Below are 27,763 nucleotides of genomic sequence, written 5' to 3' on the forward strand. Positions count from 1 at the left end.
GAATACCTACTTAGATTGTACATTCAGTATTAGGATTTTATTTTGGCAAATTTTTCAGCTTCAGAAATTTGATCATCTGTCTGATATAAAGTATTCTAAACCAAAAGTAATCAGGGGTACCCTCTTCTGCTAAAATCTCTTTCTATTTGTTGTTTGATCTTTTAAAATAATTAGTCCTTTGAGATACTCAGGAACAAGATGTTTCTAATATTACAATAAAACTATTAATGAACCCATTATAAGGAAATGAAAATCTTACCTTTTTGTATTAGTGATGAGAGAAAAAATATATAAGTGGCCTCTAATTATCTGTAATTATATGAGTTTTCTTTCATTTATGTTATCTATCTTCCTGTTTAATCCTATCTAGCACAATTATTCCTTTTGTATTAGTTTTCTGTAAATGGAGTTCTGAATGGTTTGAATTGTGAATTAACAATGATCACCATCCTCATAACCCTCCTGTTTACCTTCCTTCCCTTCTCCCACTTTCTTTCTTTCTCTCAGTTAAGGAAAACAAAGCCAAAGAGATTATTTTATGATATTACTTAACAAAATAAAAAGATGTGTATGATCTTTAAGGGATTATCTATGAACAGCTAAGTAGTTATATCAATACTGATATGTTTCCCTGTATATTTATATCCAGAGGGCTAATAGTGCCCTGAGTGTTGTTTGAAAGTATGAAATGTAACCAAAGATAAATTGAGGTGATATATTTTTAAAAAGATATTTTGTGAGACTCAACTGTATATTCAGGAACAAGGTAGTAATAGGTAAAAGTGATTTAATCTAATTAAAAGAAATGAATTTTGAACATTGGACTTCATTTTTATTTTTTCTTTTTATCAAGTTCCAAAAAAGCTTTATTACGTACAGAGGGGAAGAGTTCAGTCCTCCTTGGTTGCTGCTTTCCTCTTGATTGTCAGGACATTGCTCATCTCCTCTCTCTTCCTCTTAGCACAGATGTGTGTCCCCACTTTTTTCTTGATAAACTTAGGGTGCACTTTTCCTTGGAGACTTTGAGCCAACCCCATGGCACACTGCTCCTATGGGGTGAAGCCGCACACCTCTCGGATCGTGTCCCACACGAGCTTGGAAATTGGTGTGCTCAGTGAGGCACCAGCTGCTGCTTGCTCATGTTCTTAGTCACCTTGTGGCCCTTGTTGAGGCCCATGGCCGTAGGGTAGTGCAGAGCTATGGCTGTTGCCCCTCCATGGCTCCTGGGGCAGAAGGAACATTGGACTTTAAATGGATTTAGATGTATTGTCACTGTACTTGGGAATCATTAGTGGAATGTTTTGCAGTAAAATCAGAAAATCACTATTTTCCCTGATGGACCACCCTATATTGTGGTTTTTAAGTTTCCTTTTATATGATTTCTAAATCTCTTATAGCAGGATATTGGATTTCAGGAAAATTCAACCATACTTCCCACCCAAATATTGATTCTTTGCCTCCCTCTAACCTCATCTAGGACTGGCTTCTAGCCAGCACTTAATTTGCATGTTTAGTTGATTTCTCAGTTGGAATGATGGGCTCAAAGTTCATGGAACTGATAGATTTTCATGGGCCATCTTTCTTTTATCCCACCTTTGTGATTCAAGGTGAAAATATGTAAGAGGATCAGCTCTTGCTAGTTGAGGCCACGGACTCAAGGAGCCCACAATTCCTGGTCTTTATGATCTAATGTGTCAACTTCTTATTTGACACATTAGATAAGACTAATCTTCCGAATGTAATTATCTGTATTTTTTATTTGTTTTTATCCTATCCCATTCTGAGACCTTCAGGGGATCTCCTTTGTCTATCTGTTTGCGACTTCTCTCTCTGGCATTCAAAGATCTCTGAAGAATGGGACACAACTCCTTCTAATTTTAACTCCCACTTCTGCAAAACATACATGCCAGTCAAGTTAGCCTATTCTCTTAAAAAAAACAAACACTTTATTGGTGTATAATTTACATACTGCAAAATTCATCCATTGGAAATGTACCATTTAATGAATTTTAGTGAGTTGTGCAAACATCACTACAATACAGTTTTAGAACATTACCATTATCCTCAAAAGCTCCCTTGTGCCCATTTACACTTAATCCCCTCTTCTACCCCTAATGCCAAGAAACTACGAATCTATTTTTTTGTCTAAGTTGGCCTTTTCTGGATATTTAATATAGTTAGAATTGTACAATAAGTATTCTTTTAGATCTGAGTTCTATTACCTAACATAATGTTGTTGAGGTTCATCCATATTGTAGAATGTGTCAGCAGTTTGTTCCTTTTTATTGTTGAATAGTATTCCATTGTGTGAATACACTACATTTTTTTTAAAGATTTTATTTATTTATTTGACAGAGAGAGACAGCGAGAGAGGGAAAACAAGCAGGGGGAGAGGGAGAGGGAGAAGCAGGCTTCTCCCTTGGAGACTGATGAAAAAAAAGCATTTTTTCATCCAATGAATAGTGTACAAGTATTCCAATTTCTCTACATCCTTGCCAACAGGGAGCCTGATGCGGGGCTCGATCCCAATACCCTGGGATCATGACCTGAGCTGAAAGCAGATGCTTAATGACTGAGCCACCCAGGTGCCCCCACTACATTTTGTTTTTATCAGTTGATAGATAATGTGGATTGTTTTCAGTTTTGACCAATAAATGAATAATGCTCCTGTGCACATTTATTGCATGTCTTTGTGGACATATGTTTTGTTTTTATTGGGATTATTATTGGTAGATTATTGGGAGTAGAATTGCAGGGTTATGTGGTAAATTTATGTTTAAATTTTTATGGTATACTTTTTCCTCAGTGTTGTATCATTTTATATTCCCATCAGCAGCATGTGAGGGTTTCTTCCTCTTCTTCAAGATCAGTTCTTCACTTGATCCTTTTGATTTTCCACTATTTTCTGGAATAATAACTTATTCATCATTTATTCTGGCTGTTACATTTTTGATCTCTCCCTCTCTCTGTTCCTTCCCTATAGCCTATAAACATGCTGAAGTTTATCCTGTCACAGACCTGCCTCTTGCAACTTTTCTTTGTATTTCTCTTCTACATGTAATCCATTCTTTCTTTTCTCCCTCTGCACACTTGTCTCATCAGAAACTGTCTACTTTTATTTTCTCTATTCTCTCATTTTCCATTTTATTTATCTGTCCACTTTTTTATTGTGTTAAAAAAACCCATATATAGACTCTATTAACAAATTTTTAAACTTACAGTATATTTTTGTTGACAGTATGTGCATTGTTATACAGCATATCTCTAGAACTTTTTCTTTTTTTTTTTCTCTCTAGAACTTTTTCATTTTGCATGACTGAAACTCTTCACCCACTGCATAGGACCTCCCCTTTCCCACCCCACCCTGCTTCTACTCCTGGCAACTACCATTCTACTTTTTGCTTCTATGAGTTTGATTACTTTAGATGTCTCATATAAGTGGAATCATGCAGTACTTGTTCTTCTGTGATTGGCTTACTTCACTTAGCATAATGTTCTCAAAGTTCATCCATGTTGTCACAAATGGAAGAATTTCCTTCTTTTTTATGGCTGAATAATATTACATTGTATATACATGTACCACATTTTTTTTTTAATCCATGTATCTCTTCATAGACATTTAGATTGTTTTCATACCTTGGCTACTGTGAATAATGCTGCAATGAAAATGGGAGTGCAGAAATCTCTTTGAAATAATGATTTCAGTTCTTTTGGATAAATACTCAGAAGTGGGACTGCTGGATCATATTGTAGTTTTATTTTAAATCTTTTGAGGAACCTCCATATGTTTTCCATAGTGGCTGTACCATTTTTTCATCCAATGAATAGTGTACAAGTATTCCAATTTCTCTACATCCTTGCCAACATTAATTTTTTTCTTTTTTGATAATGGCCCTCCTAATAGATGTTTATTATCAGACGAGATCGGGCGTGTTCAGGGTGATATGGCATAGACAAGATGTTTATTATCAGATTGTAGGAGTTCCTTATTATACATTTTGTATAATATGTGAATTTTTTTTTTCCATTCCATAGGTTGCCTTTCACTCTGTTGATTATTTTCTTTGGTGTGCAGAAGCTTTTTCATTTGATGTAGTCCCACTTGTCTATTTTTGCTTTTGTAACCTATGCTATTGGTGTCATATCCAGGAATCCATAGCCAAGTCCAGTGTTATGAAGAGAGAATACATTGACTCTGTAGATCACTTTAGATGATGTGGTTTTGCCCCTGCTGCTGTTGCCTCTGACCTTCTGATTGCCAAATCCATTAAATATTTTTTTGGTTATAATATTACACAGTCTTTCTACCATGCTCTTTTTTTTTATTTACTTTAGAGGGAGAGAGAGCGTGCTCATGTGAGCGGGGGGAGGGGCAGAGGGAGAGGGAAAGAGAGAATCCCAAGCTGACTCCCTGCTGAGTGTGGAGCCCCACCTGGGGCTTGATCTCAAGACCCTGAGGTCGTGACCTGAGCTGAAATCAACAGTCAGGTGCTCAACTGAGTGAGCCACCCAGGCGTCTCTCTACCATGTTTAACTTTGTCAACCTATCTTACTTTTTTGAAAGCTTCCCAGGCTATCTTAATGTATAGCCATTCTTATAACTGGTTTTTCTTTGCTGTGTTCATAGGCTACTTTTCCTTCTCCTACCTTAAATGTTGATGTGTACCATATGACCTGCTGCTCCTCTCTCTTGACATGCTCTGTCCAGATGATTTCCATATGATTCATATATTCCCTTATGGGACATTTTGGTGTTTACTCATGTTTAAAATCCTGTGTTAGGCACTGTGAGGGGATGGGTGATAAAAATTAACCAGAGATAGTCTCTACCTATTTCCATATTCAATGAATATATATTTTAACTAGGATATCCCACCTCCTCATACAAAAAACCATGTTCATAACCCATTTATTTGATTGCACATACCACTAATAGGTCATGACTCATTGGGAAGCATTGAGGATAGAGCAGAAAACAGGTCTGAAGCCTGAGTCTGGTGGTCCTCTACATATAAAGCCCATTAAGTATTCCTCATCCCTGCAGTGAATGGTCTAGACAAAAATACTATTTAAAATTCTTTTGCCTACCTTAAAATAAAATATAATCTGACTTCTTTCTTTCTGTTGGATTTTGGGGTACTATTTTCTGTTGGTTTTCCTGATTTGTAATAGCCAAGCTGATTCTTAATTTACTGGTTCTAGAGGTTTAGCAAAGAGGTTACTAGGTTTGTTTGATACATGTATTAAGAAGAGTGAATGCTAAGCAGAGGCCTGAACTTGTTGGTGCTTTATGTGAATTTGTTTTAGGACGTGGGTTTTACTTATGAATCTTTTTTGGGAGTTCAGGCATATTCTCCTCTTACTGTCTCCACTAATCCCTCATAATTCTTTTTTTTTTTTTTTAAAGATTTTGCTTAAATAATCTCTATATCCAACATGGGGCTCAAACTTACAACCCCGAGATCAAGAGTCACATGCTCTACCAACTGAGCCAGCCAGGCTCCCTTACAGTTCTTATTATTGTTTTGGATGGATGACATTACCAAGGTCTAGATAGCTGATATTTTACTGAATGTACATACTTGCACACACATCTATATACAGACACACATTCTTATAGTTTGTTACGAAGTTTTCACTCTTAGAAAATAGACTGAAGGGTGGGGGGATGGGTTAGCCTGGTGATGGGTATTGAGGAGGGCACGTTCTGCATGGAGCACTGGGTGTTATGAACAAACAATGAATCATGGAACACTGCATCAAAAACTAATGATGTAATATATGGTGATTAACATAACAATTAAAAAAAAAAAAGAAAATAGACTGAAGGCAATTTCCTAAGTTAGACCTGGTGTGATACTTCACTACTGACATAATGATAGTCTTTGCTGGTTCTTAATAAATAAATATTGCTTGCTGTAAAGTTCTAGTCAGAAAAACTTGTGTTCTTTGGTAACATAACATTAATATAAAATTTGACATTTCATGTAGTCGACAAAAGATGAAATACGTTATATCACTCTAGAGCCACAGGTATATATTCCATGCTAACCAAGTTTCCCACTCTTGAGAATTTCTTCTTCCATTTATGAAGAGTTTCTACTGATTGATAATGAACTGAATCTTTTCTCCTTGAAGCTACTCTTACGTCAGAAATTTCCCTTGAAGTAAGGGAGCCAGGTACATAAATAATCTGGCTCAGAATATCTCAATTGCTTTTAAGCTTCAGGCAAGCTAACGGCAATATTTGATGATGAAGCTGTGTTTTGTTTGTCTGTTTGTAATTTTTGAGTAGAGTGAAGTGATATAGAGAGTGCTTTTGACATTTGTACCATTTAGGTAGTTCAAAACATCTCATATTTAAAAGAAGACTTGTGTTGGCACATTTTAAATTTAGAAAAGAAGATAAAATTATATAGGAGGTTAAATTTGGGTTGTGCATATGTAGAAGTGAACCACAGGAGAATTTAAAATCCCCCCCCCCTTTTTTTTGCCTTATATACCTCAAGTATAATGCAGGCCCTATGTATACATAAGGGAATAATTAAATACAGAAATGGAGTCTACTTGTTAGCCAAAAAGGATGCCTGGAACATGTGGATAAGCTTGGATATTTGTCTAATGTTAATTGGAATATTGGTTTTCAGTTGAAGATGCCAAATCTACAGAAAAGTAATTGGATTTAGCTTCCTATTTAGCAAACTACTTCAAATCCCTGAAGTATCCCACATCCGAAACTAATTTTTCTTGATGGTATCAAGTTTAGTCATGAACAGAACAAGGGTTGACATAGTTTTTTAATATTTAAAATATTTCTTGACAAGATTTCAACACTGTTGCTTGTCCACAAACCTTGTTAGGTTCCCTAACGAGAGATGAAATCTTAGGTTCTATGGAACTGGTTTTACAACTTTGCAAAACTGTCTTCTTGAAATAAGTCAATTTATTCTTTTTTTCCTATACATTTAAATTTAAACTTGTATTTTGATCAGATTTCAAGAAACAACACAAAAATGGAATATTTCTTATTGCTTTTCATGTAAGCTTACATGTGTGCTTAATATAACTCCTTTAGATTCAGCCTAGGAAATGTATTTTGTGGTAATTCTTAAGTCTTAAAAGTGTTCTCCAGACTACAAATGTTTAATGTGGTGTGTCAAAATATTTGGAAATAGTTAAAAAAAAAACTTAAGAAAAAATAGGATATTTGATCATTGAAATTCAGGGATTAAAAGATTCCGTTTAGGAGATTACTCGCTCAAATATTTATTGAGCAACTTACTATGTATGAGTTTCTTTGTGACTGGAAGAGGTATATAAAGGTGTTTATGATATGGTTGCTAACCTCGAGGAGCGTGACCTTCTTAAAGTGATGATAATTATAAAGGTAGACAAATATTACCTTTTAGTCTAGTCTTTTGCCATTAAAGATGATAAATATTCAAAAAGATACAGTAGTGCTTAAGTGAGCTATGAGCAGATGCATCATATATAATTTTTTTTAAAGATTTTATTTATTTATTTGAGAAAGAGAGAATGAGAGACAGAGAGCACGAGAGGGAAGAGGGTCAGAGGGAGAAGCAGACTCCCTGCTGAGCAGGGAGCCTGATGCGGGACTCGATCCAGCGATTCCAGGATCATGACCTGAGCCGAAGGCAGTCGCTTAACCAACTGAGCCACCCAGGCGCCCTCATATATAATTTTTTTAAATTAAAATGTATTATCAGATGAAAATCATTTTAATTGATATTAACAATGACTAATAGGAGCTGTAATAACTAAACAACAGATTATTTTAGTGTAGTTTTTGTACTAGGACCCATCATGTTAGAAAAAATTTGTAGCCATGCTTCCATGTCATTTTTCTTACAGGACCTGAAACTTACTTAGCAGATAAGTACTGTACATTTCAGTTGAAGTGGATTTTCCATCTGTTTTTAGTCTGTTTCCAGGATAACAGTAACTACCAGATCTAATGTTCACTCTTGTGCTCCATTGCCTAGCACAGAGCCTGGTGTGGCACATAGTAGGGCTCAACATATTATTTCTTGAACTCAGTGGTCCTGCCCCAGCGGTAGTTGGCATTTCTTCAGGGAGCTTCTGAAGGCATGTCTTATGTCTCTGCCAGAAATTTCTTCTGGGACCAGGATATTATTTTGCTAATGAGATATGCACTTTACAACTTACATATTTAGACCTATGTTTATCATTCCTACTCCTGGAGTTGAGCAGTCACTGCAGGTACAATGGGCAATGCTCCTAATCCTCCTTTGCTGTGATTTGAATTGTTTCAGGATTCTGTTTTGTCACTGGAATTTTTATGATCTCTTTGTACTTAAAAAGCAATTATCATCTTGGAACAAGAATGGGCTCTATCATCTTTTCGGTGTTAAGTTACAAGTGTTTGAAAGGTTTATGCTGTATGTCATTTGAGGTAAATTATTTTTTACATTCCAATTAGGTTTACAGTTCTTTTTTTTTAAATGTGTTTTTCATGAGCCTGAATCACAGATTCTGATGAGGTACTTCATTTTTCCAAATTTTAATTTCTAGTTTGATAGCGTCTCCTTGATTTTGGCTTTTCTTCTTAAAATAAAAATTATTTTCCATAAAGTCTTGAAAGCTGATGGCTGCAATGTTTGGTATAGTTTAATAGGGGATGTTAGAAGATAATTGGATACCTAGGACCTAGAAAAAGAGTCAATTTATTTTTTACTGTGAATTAGTTCTTCTGGACTCCTCATAGGCAAGACTAGGTTATGAGCTAAATGACAGTTCCTTTAGCCTCCAAACAAGTACAAGTCCAGATACAATATGTTTCAATAGTAAAGGGATGGAGAATCAGGCATTCCTACAACTCTTGGTGCCTGAGAAATCTTACAGGCTCACTTCCACTGTCAGCCATTATAACTTTCAGCTTTGTCAAGATGGAGAGTCCACTGGGACCGTGAATGATGATTTAATTAGTCATTCCCTTAGTAAGACTTAGGTTGAGTTTAATTTTTTGTTTTGAATTTTTTTTTTCCTAAATAAAAATTTGTTTTCTCAGGATAGACTTCCATTAGAGTAATTACTAGCTCAAAGAATAGGAACATTTTTAAGGCTTTAATCTAAATGACCAGGTAATTGCTAATTTTGTGAGTAGATAGTGCCACCAGCAGCATAGAATGTGCAAGGGGAGCTTTAATTTTTCCTTAATGGTATCTTCCCTAGTAGATATGTCAGGATCACTATTTGCAGAGCACCTTAGAGGGAAACTGCAAAAGAATATGTCTACATAGTCCTGTGCTAGAAGACCACCCAGTCCAACTGAAGAGAGCAAAGAGTTGCATATGGAAACACATATAGAATACTGTCACAAATAGATAAAGACAGGGGCCGGCCATTGGCCCCTTGCTTACAGTGAATTAAAATCCAAACCAAACCAAACCCAACTTCTCAAAGTGGACTGAGAAGGAGGCAGCACATGAGTGCCCCTGCAGTCTTCCCTTATTTTGGGATTTAGATCAATTAGTAGGAATTTTTCTGACTTCTTCAGGCCTACAAATGGCTCTGTTTGTTGGGAGAAATGGAGAGAAAAGGGAAAATGATTGAAAAGGGGCAAGTCAAGCAATGTCAAGCAATGATTGACTTTGGATTATATAGTGGAATGACTTTAAATTATATCCACAAAGAAAATTTTTACAAAAGTCTCTTTTAAAACAATCAGAAATAAAAAAATAATCAAATTTCATTTTATGTACCTTTTGAACAAAATATAAGAATTGCATTAAATACTATCATGTGGAAAATTTGCAAAACTCAGACAAATGCAAAACACAAAAATTAAAATGAATGTAATTCCTTGTGAACATTCTTCTTTCTCTTTTTCTGTGTATATACATGCATTATATTAAAAATTGGGATAGTTATATAAAAGATGTGCTTATAGTCCTGTTTTTTGATTTTATCTCAAGAACAGTTTTCATGTCATTATAAATAGCATTATAACATCTTATTTAATGCTACATAGCAGCTATGTCAAAATCAGCTTACCCAATTTTTTAGTGTTGGATAATTTTGTTGCTTTGAAGATCTTATTTCTACAAATAATGCTGCAGTAAATATCTTTGGAGGTAAAACTTGGTCCATTCATGACCATTTCCTCAGCATAGATTTCCACATGTGGAATTGCTGGACCAAGGTCCATGTGTATTTGTAAAGGCTTCTAATACATGTTTCCCCTCAGAAAGGTTGTATCAATTTACTGTCCCTCCCCCCAGAAGCACATGAGAACGTCCACTTCTTGGCTCCTGTATTGACGTTGGGAATTATCATTAAAAAAACAAAAACTCTGCCAGTTTTATAGATGAAAATAGTGTCCTACTAGTTGTAGTGTGTGTGTGAGTTTGTAGTGTGGTTAGGCCTTGGTCCTAATCTTTGTTAACATTTTGGATGAGCTAATTCCTCTTTCATGTCTGATGTTGGATGTGGTGATTAAAGCATAGGACCCCCATTCAGAGTTCTAGTTTCTCAGTGGTTTTATATAGTTTGTCTCTGGGCCTTGTTGTGGCATCTTCTTTTACATGTGCTTTCTGAACTCAAGGAATATGAGAAAAACTGCAGTTCTTAGCTTACTAGGTTTCTTCCTGCCTTTGGCTGTTACCCATAGCACTTTATAATGGAACATTTTACAAAATATATTTTTACTTTGGATTGTGACTCTTAAGTCCATTCCCTTCTTGGATTTGCCTGAGACTTTGTCTCCTTTCCTCTCATTCCACGAAGCCCACCACCACAGTCATTGGTTTTCCAAAATGGCAGCAGTGGAAACCTAGGGCCTCACTGGCATGCCTTGCACCATCGGATAAGGGTGAAGGGTACAACTGGTAGACCTCAGTTTTATTTCTTTTAGGTATTGGGCTTCACTTAGGATTTCAGTTCTTTAAATGTTTGAAAACTGTTGCCCTATTTAGTAGTTTTTTCCAACTTAGAAAGGGCCTTTGAGATCCTTTGTAGTTTTGCTTAAACACTTACAAAGAAATGGAGAGCTCTCTCCCATTTTTCTCTCTCTTTTGCCTTTAGTTACAGCAAAAGAATAAATCATTTTCATCTTCTTGATCAGAAAACAGAATTGGCTAATGCAGTTTATTAAAATGTTTATTAGTTGCCAAAATTAAAAACTAAGAGATTTTATTTTGAAGAATTTGACTTCTGGTTCCTCTTGAAAAATCAGAAGTCCTAGCCACACTGGGCCTGCATTCCCCCATGGTGTTTGTCTGGCAGCCCTCTCCATGTGAGTCCTGCCTTCTGCTTGGTAGCCTCCCTCACTGGTGGTGTCTCCCGACACTATGACCAAGGGCCAGTTACCATTTATCAAGTGTGTGCTGCTTTCTTTTTTTTTTTCTTCGTATTTATCACATTAAAAGGAAAGGGAAATTGTTCTTTTACCCACATTTATAAAAATTAGAAAAATAAATGATAGGCTGAGAAGTTATGTACATTTTAGGGTTCAAAATGCTATATAGTACAAATTCCAGGGGCCTGTTAAAAACTATTGCCTGAACACTATAGTCCTTCATTCATTCAACACATATTGAGTACCTACTATGTGCCAGGTCACTGAGATAGTCATCAGGTCCTTAGTGGTTCATAAGACAGTCATGATCCCCACCATTATGGAGTTGACAGTCTAGTGGACTTTTCCATGTTACTCTAAATCCATAGCTTATCAGCATCTTACAGGTATAAATGGCCATTCCAAGTCACATGGAGGCAGTGGAAAAGGTAGCCAAATGTCTCCCTTTAGTGAGCAAAAAAGTGACACTGCTGCCTCATTGTTCCTTTTTTCTTCACTGTGTATGGAAAAGAGTAGGGGCATCTGCTTGCCTGATAATCCTAGATTTCCTACTAGGAAATTCTGTCATTTATCTACACTTGCTTAATATTTATCAGGGACACTGAAGGGGGAGGAAGTTAGGAATGGGTACAAGATGTGTTAGAAATGGTTATTTTCCTCAAGTGGTTTCTAGTCTAGTTAGGCAATAAGATATGCATCCCAACAGCTGTAATAGACACAACATTTTAACAGTTTAAGTAGTTGTTAGCTCTTGAGTCTAGTCTACAATGCTGTCTTAAACTTTTATTGTGAGTAGTATACTAACCCCCCATAAGTCTCTTATTTTCTATTAGTTTTTCATTTCAAATGTATACTGGTTCAGTTCCATTTTGGCACATAATGGGATAAAAGAGTCTTTTGAGGACTGTTTTGTGACATTAACACAATTTATAGTATTGTCTCATTGGGGAAATTCCTTCTATGATTTAAATACCCTACCAATAAACACACTTTTGGAATGTTGGAATTAATTTAAGTTGGATACTTCCCATTTTTAGAATTTCATATTCCTATATTTATGGCATTAGAAACTCTTTTAATACAGTCTAAGATTGCACTAGCAACTAATTTTTATCTCCTATGCCAATTCTGAACAGTTGGTGGTGGCTGCCTAAAATGCTGACTTGTTTCCATAACTGTTTAGCAGAGTCAAAGAGGTGGGGATTAAGAATGTTTTAGTATATGACTGACTATAAGAAAGGAGATTTTCTGGCTGATCAGAATGGGTTTTCACTGTCAACCTTAGAAAGGGTCTTAGTATTTTCTCTTTCTAATGGCCAGTCTTTCATTCAGCCAAATTCTTTAGGAGCTTCACCAAAGGATTAAAGCACAGAAAAGAGAGCATATAATGAAGTTAGGTGGAAATAGTGTTTCTGCTGACCTGTGTTCACTGTTTGAGTTTGGGCACTTTCCTCTTTACCAAGAGTTTGAAGCTCAGTTGACCGAGACTATCTATGGCAGTGTGCAGCTGCTAGGTTCTAGGTCCTGTAGAGACAGGGACCATAGCTGTCTTGTTCACTCTGTCAAGCACATTGCCTGGCCTATGGAAGATAACCCAGAGTTTATAGCGTGAATAAATGAATGTAGTCCCTGACATCTTTGGAGGAAACTTAAGATTAGCTCTTAGTGCTCTTAAAAGTTACATGGTTTTGGTTCCTCTGGTTTGATTACAAATGTGGTCAGCAGAAGGATGATGGATATATTTTCACCCCTGATTATAAGGAATAAGAACTGACCATGTCACTGACCCTCTCCCTTGGGAGACAGGGTGTGTGGCTGACAGTGACTTCTTGAAATGCAATTCTGAAGCTTGGGCACATACTCCATTCCTCTTTTGTCAAGCTTTGGAGCTAAGTCATGGGGGACTTTTCACAGTTGAAACCATTTTCGCTCAATTAATCGGATGAAAACAAAGGCTGGCCCCATGCCCTGTGGTTATTGCTTTACAGGCAAGAGGCACAGTTTGAATTGTGGGCTCCCTAGGTCCAGGACCAGAATGCTATGGTGGCTCTGCCCCTGTGGAGAGAGCTGGGTTTAAAAGGATCTTGTAGCCACCTTTCTGGTTGACTCGATAGGGGAGAAGGTAACCCTGCAAGAGAAACTTTTCCCAGCCTAGGGAAGTATTGAGAAGAAATTCTGAGAACATGCTAACAAAATTCCTTAAAGGTTTTTGATCTTTTCCGCTTTTTTAAAAAGAAACAACAAACAAAACATGCCAATCAGATGGCAGAATCCAGTCTTTCATGTCAGTGTGTCCATTTACTACAGCATTTAGTAGGCCAGTAATGCTTTAGCTTGAAGTAGTTAACAAGCATACCTTGCAGTGTTACTTTTATTTTCTGCTCCCTGTAGCACTTACAAAATCCCATTATGCAATTGGGTATTATTAAATGTTAAAAAGTTAATTTGTTCTGCATTCCATTAAAATTGCACTTTTTTAATGCGCATTGGTCCTTACATCTTGTTTAAAACCTATAATTTAAGCTCACACCGTAGTAAAGTCTTAAGTAACCTTTTGCCCTTGCTACCTTAATTATTCTTCATCACACACATTATTTCAGGAGGATTGTGGCAATGGGTTAACTTCTTGTTAGCTAATGAAAATATCTGTCATTTAAAAAGCAAAATGTGGACTTGGAGTTTTAATTAAAATTGTACATCAATAATGAAATAAAATGTACCTTTTATTAAGGAAAATAGATTGTAAAAGTGTTACTTGCTTTCTTTTTGAAATAACCGTGCTTTGGTTAAGGCCAAACAATTGATCAAACAATTGATGGAAATGGGTAGCTTATTTCTATTTAAAGATTTAAAACACTTGCTTTTTAAATATAAAAGTTTTCCAAATAGAGTCATTGTCACCTTATATCAATATGCTGAGCGATTATGATACAGTAATAAAATGCTGTGAAACTAGATCATAATGGTGGTGTGGCAAAAACATCTTTCATTATTTGATTCCCAATATGTTAGACAATTTTGGGGCGATAATTTGTAGTGAATAAATAATAAATAATTTTAGGGATTGGAATTTCCCGAGACCATGCTAAATATTTTTATAGCACTTGGTGTTTTATATGGCTTACTTTTATTTGATAATCACACACCACTAAATATGACCAGGTTTAGAGAGAACATTAGTGACAATTCCACGCTATACTCAGCAATAGAGACTGTCTGACATCTGAAGCCTTTAGGATTACCTTGGATTTGGATTTTTTTAGCCTAGAGAATTTACATCCTATGTCACATCCAAAAAAAAAAATTGAGAGGTGGGCAAAGAAAGATATGAACAGATCCTGAGAATAATCGATTTTGGGAGTTTAAGAAAGTTTTAGAAATTATGCTCAGTTATATCATTTCACAAAAGAATTTTAAAAAGCCCTGAAGAGTCAATGACTCTTTAAAAGTATTTGAGATGGGACAAGAACTGGAATCTCTGAGACAGTTTGGTGGACTTGAAAGAGATTTTGGGTGAAACAGACCTGGGTTTCAACCCTGACTTCACTGTTAACCACCTTTGTGTCCATGGGCAGATTATTAAAGCTCTCTGAGCCACAGTTTCCTTTAGTTTTCTGTTTTAGGGGCATTGAGTGATTTTATGAGAGAATGAATTTGGAGGGCTGGTTCAGGGTTTGGCCCTTCTCAATGCTTAGTTGGTGGGGCTCCTTTACCTCTGTCAGGCCAGTGTTTTTTCGTACAACACAGGACTATCTTAATAGCAGGTCATTTATGCAAAACAAGACCTTGGTTGTTTTGGCCCTGAGGTCTAGGTTTGTTGCTGGCCCAGCACCAGACACTTGGGGGCACCAGTATACACTCGGCTTTTGACCATGCTATTGGAAGGTTTGGGCAGGGATCCGCTCTGAGGCCCATGCACACTTTGTCTTGTGGCCTGTGGACTCCTGAATTTCCCCACTCATTTGAGAGTGCAGCAGAGAAATCCACAGAGAGGGAGATGATGCTGTGGAGGCTGCTGCTTTTTTCCCTTTCTTTCTCTCTCTCTTTCTTTCTCTCTCTCTCTCTTTCTTTCTTCTTTGTCTTCTTTTTTTTTTTTTTTAATAGAAATGTTCCATGGAAACTTTTCCTGTGAACCCTCTTCAAGAGATTTATGCAGATTATAAAGTCAAAAGACGGGTCATCCCAGACTTTTCTTTCCAGGCAGAGTCCAAAACATAATTTTAGCAGGTATTAGTAAAAATTGAGAGGTATTTTGTGTATGCTGGGATTCTTGCCAACATCTGTGTTTGCAACTCCCAAGACAGGTCTAAGGTGAAAGTTTTTTCTTACTGCCCTCAGAAGATTGTTGAAACAAGCCTGCCACGGTTCTTTTCCATTGCATCTGTGTTACTAAGGCCTCTCTAGACACTGTTATGTGGAATCTTGGGCCAACACAAATTGATTTACTTTTCACCGAAAGAGCTTCATGCTGAATGTTGACTGCAGGTGCGTTTTGGGGGAAGAGGTAAAAGACTAAAAACAGGGAAATTGGTAGGTAGACAAAGCAGGTGTAAGTCATTTGAGTATTTCCCAACAAACTGAAAAACTGCTTTAATTTGGTAGGGTTTCCTTTTTTTTCTTCTTAATGTAACAAATGATTCCACATAATGTGAGTTTCAGTTAGGTACCTCTAAAGAATTTACAAGATTGAAGATAGATCTTTGAGTTTGTTAGAAGAGTTGAGAAAAGATCTACCACTTAGAAGGTACAAAATAAACACTTAAAAATGTTACCTCTAACATACCATAATCAACTACTGCATGTTTAGCCACTTATTGATATGTGAGCATGGTGATCCTTGGTGTGTATGTTTGTAAACTATATCCCTTTTATTAGATAAAGAACATTCTCATTTATCCATAGAAATATGTAAACCTCCATGAGGACATTTTAAACCAGATATATATAGCAAAGGCCTGAGCATTCTTTGTTGGTCATTTTGTGCAGAACCCCAGAGAATGTTCCAGCAGAGTGCAGCAAAAGCCAGTTATTGCAAAATGTACTCTAGTCTTTCCTTAGTCAGTCTGGACTGTGGAAACAGAGGAATTTCAGACTCAAAAAATGATGAAAACAAACAATAGAGATCCTTAAACAGTATCCTGCTCCCCCATCCTAAGTGTAGGCCCCAACCAAGAAAAACTTTCTCTAATTTACTCAGCAAGACTGAACTTGAAGAAAGGACAGAGTGGTAGCCGAGGATAACCATAAAAGTTAGCATGGCATAATTTTACTCCCTTTAAAAAAAGAATAATAGCTTTCAAAAAAGCCACAAGTACTACATATCAGAATTCTTTGTCAGAAAATATAGGTAAGAGAGGGAAATGAAAATAAAAATTATCCTAATTCTACCACCCAGGAAGAAATCATATTTTCAATTTAGTATATATCCTTTCAGATTTTGAATGTGTTGTAACATGTGTAAATATAAATAAAAATAAAAATAATTTTAAAAAATATTTAAAAATAGGGTCATAAGGTACATGCTGTTTGGAAAGTTATTTTTTCCTTGTAAAAATAAATCATTAACATGTTACATGTCAATATATATAGTTATAGCTACTCTAGTTACTCTAGCTGCTGATTGCAGTAACATTTGTATGGTATGTTTCTGCCTTTCAAAAAATGTGGCATATTGTTTCATAGTAACATGTAAGTAATTCATTTCACTTTGTGAATAAATATTATTCTGATGCAGACCACTGTATGTTTGATGTGTACCAAAAGAATAAATATTTACTTTTGCAGATTAGCTGATTTTTCTTTCTGTTGGTGATTTACTTTCAGAAGCTTCTCATTCTAACTTTTGGCCATTTTTAGAGAGAGTGATATTTTTCACTAGAATGTGATTACATAGTGATAATACCTTAAATTTGGTGATTTTTAAAGTATTGGTTAAGTAGCAGAATAGATGCCCAAATTTTCTTGCTTTCTGTCTACCAAATTTCCATTACTTTTGATTGTCTTACTTAAATTCCTACTTTGAAAGAAGACTACCTTATGTTCAGTATAGTTTTTCAAGAAGCATAAAATTGTATTTGGCTTTCTGCAAAGAGAAAAAAGCAAGTAAATTAAAAAAAAAGACATAATTAGTAAATGCTAACTATCCAGTTTGTATATGAGCACACCTATTTGAATTATGTCTGGCATATGAATATTCCTGAAGGAATCCTAACTAGGAGAGAAGTTGGGGTGACCCAAGTCAAGGACCCTCCCATCACAAGCCAATGCCATTTCCCCAACAGGCTAGGGCGGTGGTCCCAATGAGTGCCTGGGATCCTGATACTTGCTGATTCAGGGGCAGGGAGATCAGCAAATTAGGAAACTATAGCCAGGTTAGAGAGATTATGGAAGCCACCCACCGAGGGCCTGATCATTTAGCAGGCCTGGCTGTGGTAGAAGACTGGCTGCAAAAGCACAAGTGTGGGTCTGGCTCCATTGCAGACATCTGCCTCTGCTACTGGGCCTGTAGGAGCACAGAAGGGGAGGCATTCAGACTCATGGCACATGGGCACACCCTGCTTCTGGTAGTTAGCAAGGGCCAAGATTAAGGGGCTCTTCTGTATGGTGTGCAAAGAATATACAAACAGAAAACAAAAGCATAGAAATATCTTGCATTATTTTAGCAACACCGTTCAAAGTCAGGTAGACTTCAAAAATTGTAGATGTCCTGGGAAATAAATTAAAGGGCTAGGGATAGTCACTTTACAAGAATGAATATATCAGGACATTTAGAAACCAACTTTAGTTTGTGTTCTTACTTCAAAGCTGAAAGGAAGTATTCTTTTCATGACTAGTAAGACTCCCTTAAAAAATCTTGTAATTGGGGTAAGCAGGCACTAGGGGGCAGCCACGACTTGGTTAAAATTACATGTCTGCACAGTATTTTCTCTGGTGGGAAGGTTAAAAGGACCACTTTTCTTTCTTTTTGAACTAAAGCAAATAAAATAAAGTTGGAAAAGTTTACAAAACTTAGAATTAATTTCTTGATTTGGCTTAGAAGGCGCATTCTTTGACTTTTCAGCTACTCAGTAGCATTTTTTTTTTGCTTCAGTGTCCAGCAACGGTCTGTCTTCCTCTGACTTGACTTTACCTGATGATGACTTTCGTTTCTCTAGAAACTACACACATACACCATGAATATGTATTATATTTGTTTTAAAATTCTTTTGAAGAACAAGTGGTTATATATGGAGGAACAGAAGAAACTCCTTGGCTTATCACTTCAAAAGAATAGAGAGAGGACTGCTCTCTGTTCTTATAAAGAAAAGAACCACCCCTTTTCCAAAGCACAGTTTTCTACTGCCAGCTTGATGCTTTTTGAAATGTACAATGGCAATCTTTCAGTAGTTCTAAAATTTGCCTAGGGTTGGATCTAGAGGGGATATTTAGAGATTTTATTTATTTATTTGACACAGAGAGAGAGCAAGTGAGAGCAGGAACACAAGCAGGGGGAGTGGGAGAGGGAAAGGAGGCTTCCCGCCGAGCAGGGAGCCCGATGCGGGGCTTGATCCCAGGACCCTGGGATCATGACCTGAGCTGAAGGCAGACGCTTAACGACTGAGCCACCCAGGCGCCCCTAGAGGGGATATTTAGAAATACAGATTCCTGAGCCCCACTCTAGATTCACTGAATTTTAAGAGACAAGGAATGGTTTTTAAAGGTTCCGTGGTGATTTTGTGCAAAGTCCAGGAATATGCCTGGCAACTTTTTTTCCTGTAGCTTGTGAGAACTATACTAGTAAGAAAATTCCTCAGAACTAACTTCTCAAAAAGTTTAAAATATTGGAAACACGTATTTAGAAATACCCACAAATAGATCATGTCATACGGTTTTAAGCAGAGATTTTAACACCGTTTTGTAAAAAAACTTAGTATTAGACCACATTTTAATGAAATTTCTTATTTGGGAGTTTCTTCACATAAATGGCTATAAAGTATAAGATTTGTTTTTTTTTTATTTTGGAAATGGAAATTTAATTTCTCACTTAGCTTTAGCTGCTATTCAAGGAAGATCTAGAGTGCCACAGTAATAGAAGTTCCTTTTTATAACTTGACTTAGAGATTTGATCCCTCTGAGAGTAACGTGCAAGTGGATATTGACAATCATATTTTGTGAAAAACAAAATATCATTTATGCTTTATTTGGTATAAAATTAATATTTTACAAATGTTCATTAATCTCTCCTCTAAACTATGAAATAAGGGGGGAAAACACATTCCAGTTTACAGACAGGAAACTGAGCAATGAGGAGGAAAAGCCTTTATTTAAGGACATTCTAAAATACTGTAAACACGCAGAATACTAGATTATTTTGATTTCCATGTCGTTTTGTTATCTGCCATTCTGGTATAATTGGAGAAGTTCTTCCCTCTTTCCCCCCGACCCCATGTCTAAATTTAGAGACTGGTTATAGATCCTAGACCTTAATTTATCCAGTGGTTTATCATTAATTAAATCAAAGTATGGTGATAATACAAACAGGCACACTTTTGAAAGAGTGTGGCCAGGTGATGGATGTCTTGTAGAAATGGATGCCAGCTTGCCTGGTAGTCTCCCCTCCTCCAAAGGCTCAGAATGAAAAGGTACTGTCATGAGGGGGGCTGGAAGAAGCAGGGGATTAGAAATCTCTTTTGGGACCTACACAAGCCAACTTGACACTGCCTTCACGTTGAAGTACCAAGCAGGCCTCACTGTGTTTTATTTTAGTGCTGAGCTTCCAGTAACTAAGCCAATGTCTTTGCCACTTGCTCATGAGATCCAGCTTGACCTTTCAGTGACAACCCTGTTAAGAGAGAAAAAAAACAAAGAAAGCACAGACACTTAAACTATGAATTAGTTCTTTTAAACAAATGGGGATCTAATTTTTTACATTAAAAGAAAACAAAAAGGAAGACTGGCTTTGAGTAACATTTATCAAATTTAGACTAAAATAAACCTAGAGGCTTATAAGGTTCAGTTTGTGGAGTAAAATATTGGCATGAGGAGAATGGAAACATTGCATGTAGGAAAGTGTACGGTAGTAGAATTAGAGAAGGAAAAATCACTAGTCATGACCCGATGTTACTACAGCCACACCAGCTTACTTATAATAGGAATTCAGTGTGTTATAACAAAGAGGGTTCTGTAAATGTACCATGATAAAATGGCTAATACTTATAATTGCTGCTATTTTTTGAGTACTTACTGTGTGCCAGCTAGTGCTAAGTACTTTACTTATATTATCTCAATTATTTTTAAGGGTTCTTTTGCACAGAGGGACTCTACAGTTTTTTTGCTTCCAATATTTTAATACTTTTAAAAGGCATTTCTTTATGTAAACATTTCCCTGTGGATTTGGGATTTTAGGAAATAAATGGGAAAATATTAGCTAACCTTATACAAGAGAGAATGATGATATTGAGCACATGATATAAACTCTCCCCAGAGTTCCCAAACTGTGATCCAAGGAATATGCCTTTGGGAGATATTTATAGGTGTTTTGTGAAAAATGAGTTTTAAAACCTGCATTCTATCCTCCTGTTGGGGGTTCACTAAGCCACATTGGATTGCTAGGCTCTGAGATGTTCTGCTTTAAAGAAACTTAAAAAAAACAACAACAACCCTGTGTTTAATATTTCCCTAATTTATCTAAGCACAGAACACTGTGTGTTGGAACCCAGGGTGGGGGCAGGCACAATCCATGTGTACCTGGTTGGTATTGGGAGACAATTCTGCACAGTGTGTCATGTTTCTGCATGTCTTGTGATCAGAGGCACTGCCTGCTCTGGACTGTCTTTTTAAGGATATTTTTTACAAGGAATAGCCTTGGATGATAGAGATAGTAGCTCCCTCCAGTGCAAGGCATAGGTTATTTATTGTGTAATATAATAAAGATAAGTACTCCTTCCATGTGAACTTACTGATCATTATAAGAGATTCAGGTTCCCTGAGCTCTGGGTTCTTCTGCTGTAACCCAGCCCGCCACATGTGTAGATGTCACCTTGGCCTTTTTTGTATCACTTGTGGTAATTTGGGCTTGGGGAACTAGCACAGATGCTGACATTCTGGCTTTTGCTGTTACTTTAAGTAATAAAATCCTTTGCCTCTGGCTAGGAGTCTTTTTTTTTTTTTTTGAGATTTTATTTATTTGAGAGAGAGACAGAAAGAGGATGCAAGCGAGGGAGAGCACGAGCAGGGGAGGGGCCATGGGAGAGGGAGAAGCAGGCTCCCGGCTGAGCAGGGAGCCCGCCTCGGGGCTTGATCCCAGGACCCTGAGATCACGAACTGAGCCGAAAGCAGACAACCAACTGAGCCACCCAGGCGCTGCTCTGGTTAAGGGTCTTGAGTCTTCTGCACACATTTATGAAATGATGGCAATTAACTTGTTAGTTTGCATGTAGTGTAAAATCTTAGACTCTTCTTGATTCTCCACAGTGAGGAAATATTGAAATATGTCCTTAGAGGTAAATGGATCTACTTTTGGCTGAGTAGACTGGGGTGGGCTGGGGTGGAGCGGCTGGGGGAAGGCTATGAGGAATGTTAAAAAATAGAGTTTTAACTATGTATGTCTCCAAAATGCAAGCACCTTCCTAATGTTCTAGAATATTGAATCTCCTTGCAATTTTGTACCTCTGAGACAATTAACCTCAGTTCTTGTTGCTTTCAAGTTTTATTTACTAGACGCTATCATATTTTGCTATTGTTCTTTTTTTGTATTTTATTTTTCCAGGTGTAGAATTTGTATTTATATAATGAAACACAAAGTACTAGTGGGTGATTAGTACTACAGTCCTTGCAGATTTAAGAAAACGAAGGAAATACACATTTACTGAGCACATATCGTGTACCTGACACTCTGCCAGGCACATTACATGGGTTTTCTAGTATAATCTTTCACATCACTCAGGATTTTGGTATTATTATACTCATTTTATGTGTGAAAACACTCGGGGCTCTCTGAGGTGGTTTTATAATTTTCATAGCTAGCATTTGTAGAGCATTTACTGAATACCAGTAAACATAGCATATTTTCTTATTTCATCCTTATATGACCAAGAAATAGTTATTATTATTATCTTATGTGTGAAGAAACTGAGGACCAAAGGTGAAGTGATCTCACCCAGGTCACATAATTAGCAGAGCTATGATATGAATGCAGGTATGTATATGAGTTTGATATCAGGTCACTCCCCAACCCTTGACCTGAGGTTTTAGGAAGATAATGGTACTATATGGTTTGAGCTTAGGGTGACTATGTAGTTATACTCCAAACTAGACATTTTGGAGAGGAAAGAGGGGCAAAATTAATAATTGCACCAGGATAGCAAGTGTAAGCCTAGACTGTCATGGAAAAGCAGGGTGTGCAGTCATTCTACCATGTGCAAAATACGTAAGTAAATACTAGAATAGATTGTAGTTATATTTGCACTGCTGATTTTTGACAGCGTGGGATATGATCTTTCATTGAGTCAATATGTTGAATTCAAATAGTTTTAAATATTTTATTGTGCTTTTAAAAGTGTTTTATTGCCAAGGTAGATCCACCCTTATTGACAGTTCCAATATAGATAAAATGGATTACTGCATATCCTTTTCTCACACCTCACTGTTTTATGGGTTTCCAGAATTTAGTGCAGTCCAAAGTAGAGGGAGTATTTATGGCATTTTTAAAGCAGATCATGAGAAAATTACTTCCCTCTGTCTCCCTCCACTCCCTCAAACTGAGGAACATGATTGACTTGGTTTTATAGGGTCCATATTTCTCCTCTAAATGGAACCCATCTGAGGATGGAAAACTGCAATCCTATCTTGTCCTCCCAATGTCAGCTGACAAAGGATAAAACTTTGTTTTCCTTGACATCATTTCCAGTGGGAGTTAAAACAGAGAATAATATTTAATATACAGATCTGTAATAACTATGGTAGTTTTCTTGTTGTGGCTTACACGTAGTTGTTTAATTAGCCTCTACAGGGTATTATAGTGGCTTTCAATTGATTTTTCTCTATTGCACTACTTGTTAGATTTTTTTGATATGAGTGTTAGGCAAGCTTTGTAAATATGTTTTGTACATTTTTTCCATACTGAAGTATTTTTTTAAGATTTTATTTATTTTGGAGGGGGGCAGATGGGGAGAAGGAGGGGGAAATAATCTCAAGCCGACTTCATGCTGAGCATGGAGCCTGACACAGGGCTCCATCTCACCATCCTGAGCTCATGACCTGAGCTAAAACCAAGACTCTGATGCTTAACTGACTGAGTCACTCAGGTGCCCCTATACTGAAGTATTTTTTTAAAGGTGTGAAATGATCCTCCTGTCAAATAAAGTAGTATTGGAGTAGTATTGGAGACTAACAATAAACTTTATCATGTTAAAGATGAGGAGAAATGCTGGAAATAATTTTTCACTTTGTTCAGCCCAGAATTTCCCAAATTTAGATACTGAATGCTTGTGTGTGTGTGTGTGTGTGTGTGTGTGTGTAGCATCTATTAACTTTCTATAGAACACTAGAAGCACACTTTGGAATACATTGGCCTAAATGTATTTCTCCTTTTTAAAGAAAACGACACCTTTATTTGTTGGTATATCTCCTTTTCTTTACTAATTTTGTGTTGTCCTCACCTGCTCATCTTTTTTTGGTGGGGTAGTTTTTGCCTTCCGATTTAAAAAAAAAAATTCAATCAGAACTATTATTTATTGATAATAATTCTTTATGCTCTGAATCTCTTAATTTTCCTTTTTCTGCCTACTGTGATTTCCATTGTTCCTTTTTCAAACTGTTTACTTGAGTGTTTGCATCATTTATTTTTATTATTTAGAACACTGAAAGCATTTAAGGCTATGAATTTGTCTTTGAGTACAGTTTTGCCAACATACACATTTAAGTGCAGTGATGATGCATTATGGCTTGGTGAAAATATAGACTTAGGAGGCAGCAAGACTTTTATTAGGATCTTGCCACTTATTATCTCATGACCTTGAGCCTCAGTTTCTTCTATTGTAAAATGGGGCTATTAATAACTTACCTTTTAGGTTTAAAAAATGTAATTAAATTTTGTCTGTAGAGTTCGTAGCATAGTACCCGAAAGGTAAATTGTTGACCAGTAAGTGCCTATCTTTATTATTTTTATGATTTTACAAATACTGTATAATTTCCATTTTGATTTCCCTTTGACACAGTAGTTGTATGGTAGCTGTTTAGGAGAGTGATTTTATTTGCCAAAGAGCAAAATTTAAAGGATTCAGCTTTCTTAATTTTTAGTTGTTTTAGCTGACCAGAGCATTTAGCCAGGAAAATTTCACATAGTTAAACCTATATAAAAGCAAAGGATAGATCTGGATTTTGGTGGAGATCATTTTTGAAGGTCTCTCTCTCTCTCTCTCCTCACCCAGGTTTTCTTTTTTTTTTAATTTTTAAATTTTTAAATTTTTTATTGTTATGTTAATCACCATACATTACATCATTAGTTTTTGATGTAGTGTTCCATGATTCATTGTTTGTGCATAACACCCAGTGCTCCACGCAGAACGTGCCCTCTTTAATACCCATCACCAGGCCAACCCATCCCCCCACCCCCCTCCCTCTAGAACCCTCAGTTTGTTTTTCAGAGTCCATCGTTTCTCATGGTTCGTCTCCCCCTCTGACTTACTCCCCTTCATTCTTCCCCTCCTGCTATCTTCTTCTTCTTTTTTTTTCTTAACGTATATTGCATTATTTGTTTCAGAGGTACAGATCTGTGATTCAACAGTCTTGCACAATTCACAGCGCTCACCATAGCACATACCCTCCCCAGTGTCTATCACCCAGCCACCCCATCCCTCCCACCCCCACCACTCCAGCAACCCTCAGTTTGTTTCCTGAGATTAAGAATTCCTCCTATCGGTGAGGTCATATGATACATGTCTTTCTCCGATTGACTTATTTCACTCAGCATAACACCCTCCAGTTCCATCCACGTCGTTGCAAATGGTAAGCTCTCATTCCTTTTGATGGCTGCATAATATTCCATTGTGTATATATACCACCTCTTCTTTATCCCTTCATCTGTCGATGGACATCTTGGCTCTTTCCACAGTTTGGCTATTATGGACATTGCTGCTATAAACATTGGGGTGCACGTACCCCTTCTTTACCCAGGTTTTCTTGTTCAGAGTCAGGGCTACATATTCAATAGAAATCACTCCTGATGTACAGTGTGTAGTTGACAAATATTCTTACTTTGCACTGCTTTGTAACTGAGCCTCTTTTTGTGTGCATTCAAGAGGGTTAACATTGAAATATGAGAAAACAGCAAATCAAGTACCATTTGCTAGCCACTATGTCAACCAGAAAGCCCCTAGGGCTACATTTGTTCTTGTTAAGATCCCCAAAGAAAAAATACTGTATAATATCCCCAAGAAACCCATTCTAGTTTGTCCATCACTTGTGTCTAGAATGTTTTCTTAAATTATTCTAAAAAATCTTTATTTTGCAGAATTCCATTATGATGTGATTTTATAAATCTTGTTTCTTTCATGATAACCTGGGCGGGTTGGGGGGGGTGTCCATGGAAAACTCACTAATATCAAATACAGGGTGTTCTTTTTGGTCATTATGCCAAAGTATTAAACTGCTAAGATGTCTTTGTTTCTTTTCTTGCTTTACAAGAAAGAATTTGGCAGGAAAATGCTCTTGGAAAATCGAATTTGTGTATTTTATTCAAAATGGAGGATGATTTGAAATAAAAGTATCATTGTTAATTTGGTCTATAAGAGAGTTTTACTATAGGCATCTCTAAGCAAGTTTTTGAATAAACATGCTTTTCCTTTTTTCCAAGATATTTTCCCCCATTTGTACCATATGTGGAACATGATGTCCTTTGAATTTCCCCTGTAGGATTTGAGAGTTAAGGAGCCTTTTACCTGGTAGTATCCTCTTGTTTTCACTTTCTCTTAAGGCACTGATCTACTCTATAATTCAGACCCTCAGTTGAAAAGGAACTGACATGTATGTGAATAAGAGGGGGCTTATGTATTCCTTGAGGCATGTTCCATCAATCACCTAGCCACTTTACCTAGAGACTGAAAACTGTGCATTATTTCCTTCAGAGCTCTGTGCTAGAAGACCCTTGACTTAGGAATATGGATAATGTGTGCTACAATTAACTTTCTTTATGTCTGTGTTATTTCTGTTCTTTGTTTTAATATACAGCATATAATTTTATACTAATTGCGGTTAAAATTTTGCATTTCCTGGCATCATGATAAGTCTTCTGTTAATGGGTACACATAGTTACATGAAAACACATGTGTATTAATCAATAATTTACCTCCAGTGACAGTCATCTGTAATGTCTTTCCTCTGATACATCATTGGTGGAACACAGTTTGGCAGCGAGAAAGCAACAGTTGTTATCGATTTTGTATTCTTTTGGCCGAGTTGCAACAATTCTCCCATACCCTGGTCCAGTAGAGATATTAGATGGATTGCTATACTGTATTTGCGTTTGAAATGTCTTCCTCTGTTTTTACTCTGAGCATTTATTTTCCATCAGCTTGTAACATTCTAACATCGATTGGTGCAAGTAATGTATTATTCATGCCATTCTGGTTTCATTCCATTAGTGCTATCAGCATTAGTATTCAGTCTGAAGAGATACAATTATGTCAAGAGTTCTCTGTGTCAGCTTGTCCTGTTTTTCCATTTCTTTCACATTCATAGAAGCGTCTTCATTTGTATAGTGTATCTTTTTATTTTGTTGGTGCCAGTTAGAATTAAGAAGCTAAAATAAGGCTGATGTAAATGTAACCTCAAATAATTTTTTAGTTTACAATAATCATTGTACCAAATTTGGAAAAATTAGAAATGTATAAGGAGGAAAATGAAATCATAATTTTATCACCTTATTCACATATTGATCCAATGCCTTGCCTTCTTGTCTTTTTTTTTTAAATAAATTTAAGTTCATGTTGTATATACAGTTTTGAATGCTGAGTTTTTCTTTAACAATTATATGTAATAACATTTTGGAAAACTTGATTTTTGATGTATTTATAATAATTTTTCATATTGTATCATTTTCAAACATTCTCAATTTTCAAACATTTGTATTTTGCGTGGTTTTATTTTTATCAATAGGAATGCATGTCCTTGTTTATAAATCTTTGATCATATATCCCTGAGTATTTCCTTAGGATAGATTTCTAGAGGTGAAATTATTGGGCCAAAAATTAAAACATTTAAAAAGCTCTTGACTCATGCTGCCAAACAACTTTCCAAAAACACTAAACCATTATTTCCTGTTTGGTCAAAAAAATTACAGTCTTCCTTTTACTTATGTTGCTATAGCCATTTTTTTAAAAGTTTTTAAAATTTATTTAAGTAATCACCATACCCAGTGTGGGGCTCGAACTCATGACCCCGAGATGT

General features: G+C 36.4%; 1 protein-coding gene and 1 pseudogene across 4 annotated transcripts in view; one reads left to right on the forward strand and one right to left on the reverse strand.

Annotated features, from left to right (window-relative positions):
- The window catches only part of BBS9 (Bardet-Biedl syndrome 9), a 474,925-nt gene that overhangs the window by 251,078 nt on the left and 196,084 nt on the right, over positions 1-27,763 (forward strand). The window lies entirely within an intron of this gene.
- Positions 891-26,791, reverse strand: LOC112825276 (large ribosomal subunit protein eL36-like; annotated as a pseudogene).

This window comes from Callorhinus ursinus, unplaced genomic scaffold (genome assembly GCF_003265705.2).
Source record: "Callorhinus ursinus isolate GAN/ISIS: 27379988/994484 unplaced genomic scaffold, GSC_fseal_2.0 scaffold12, whole genome shotgun sequence".
NCBI classification, from domain to species: Eukaryota; Metazoa; Chordata; class Mammalia; order Carnivora; family Otariidae; genus Callorhinus; species Callorhinus ursinus.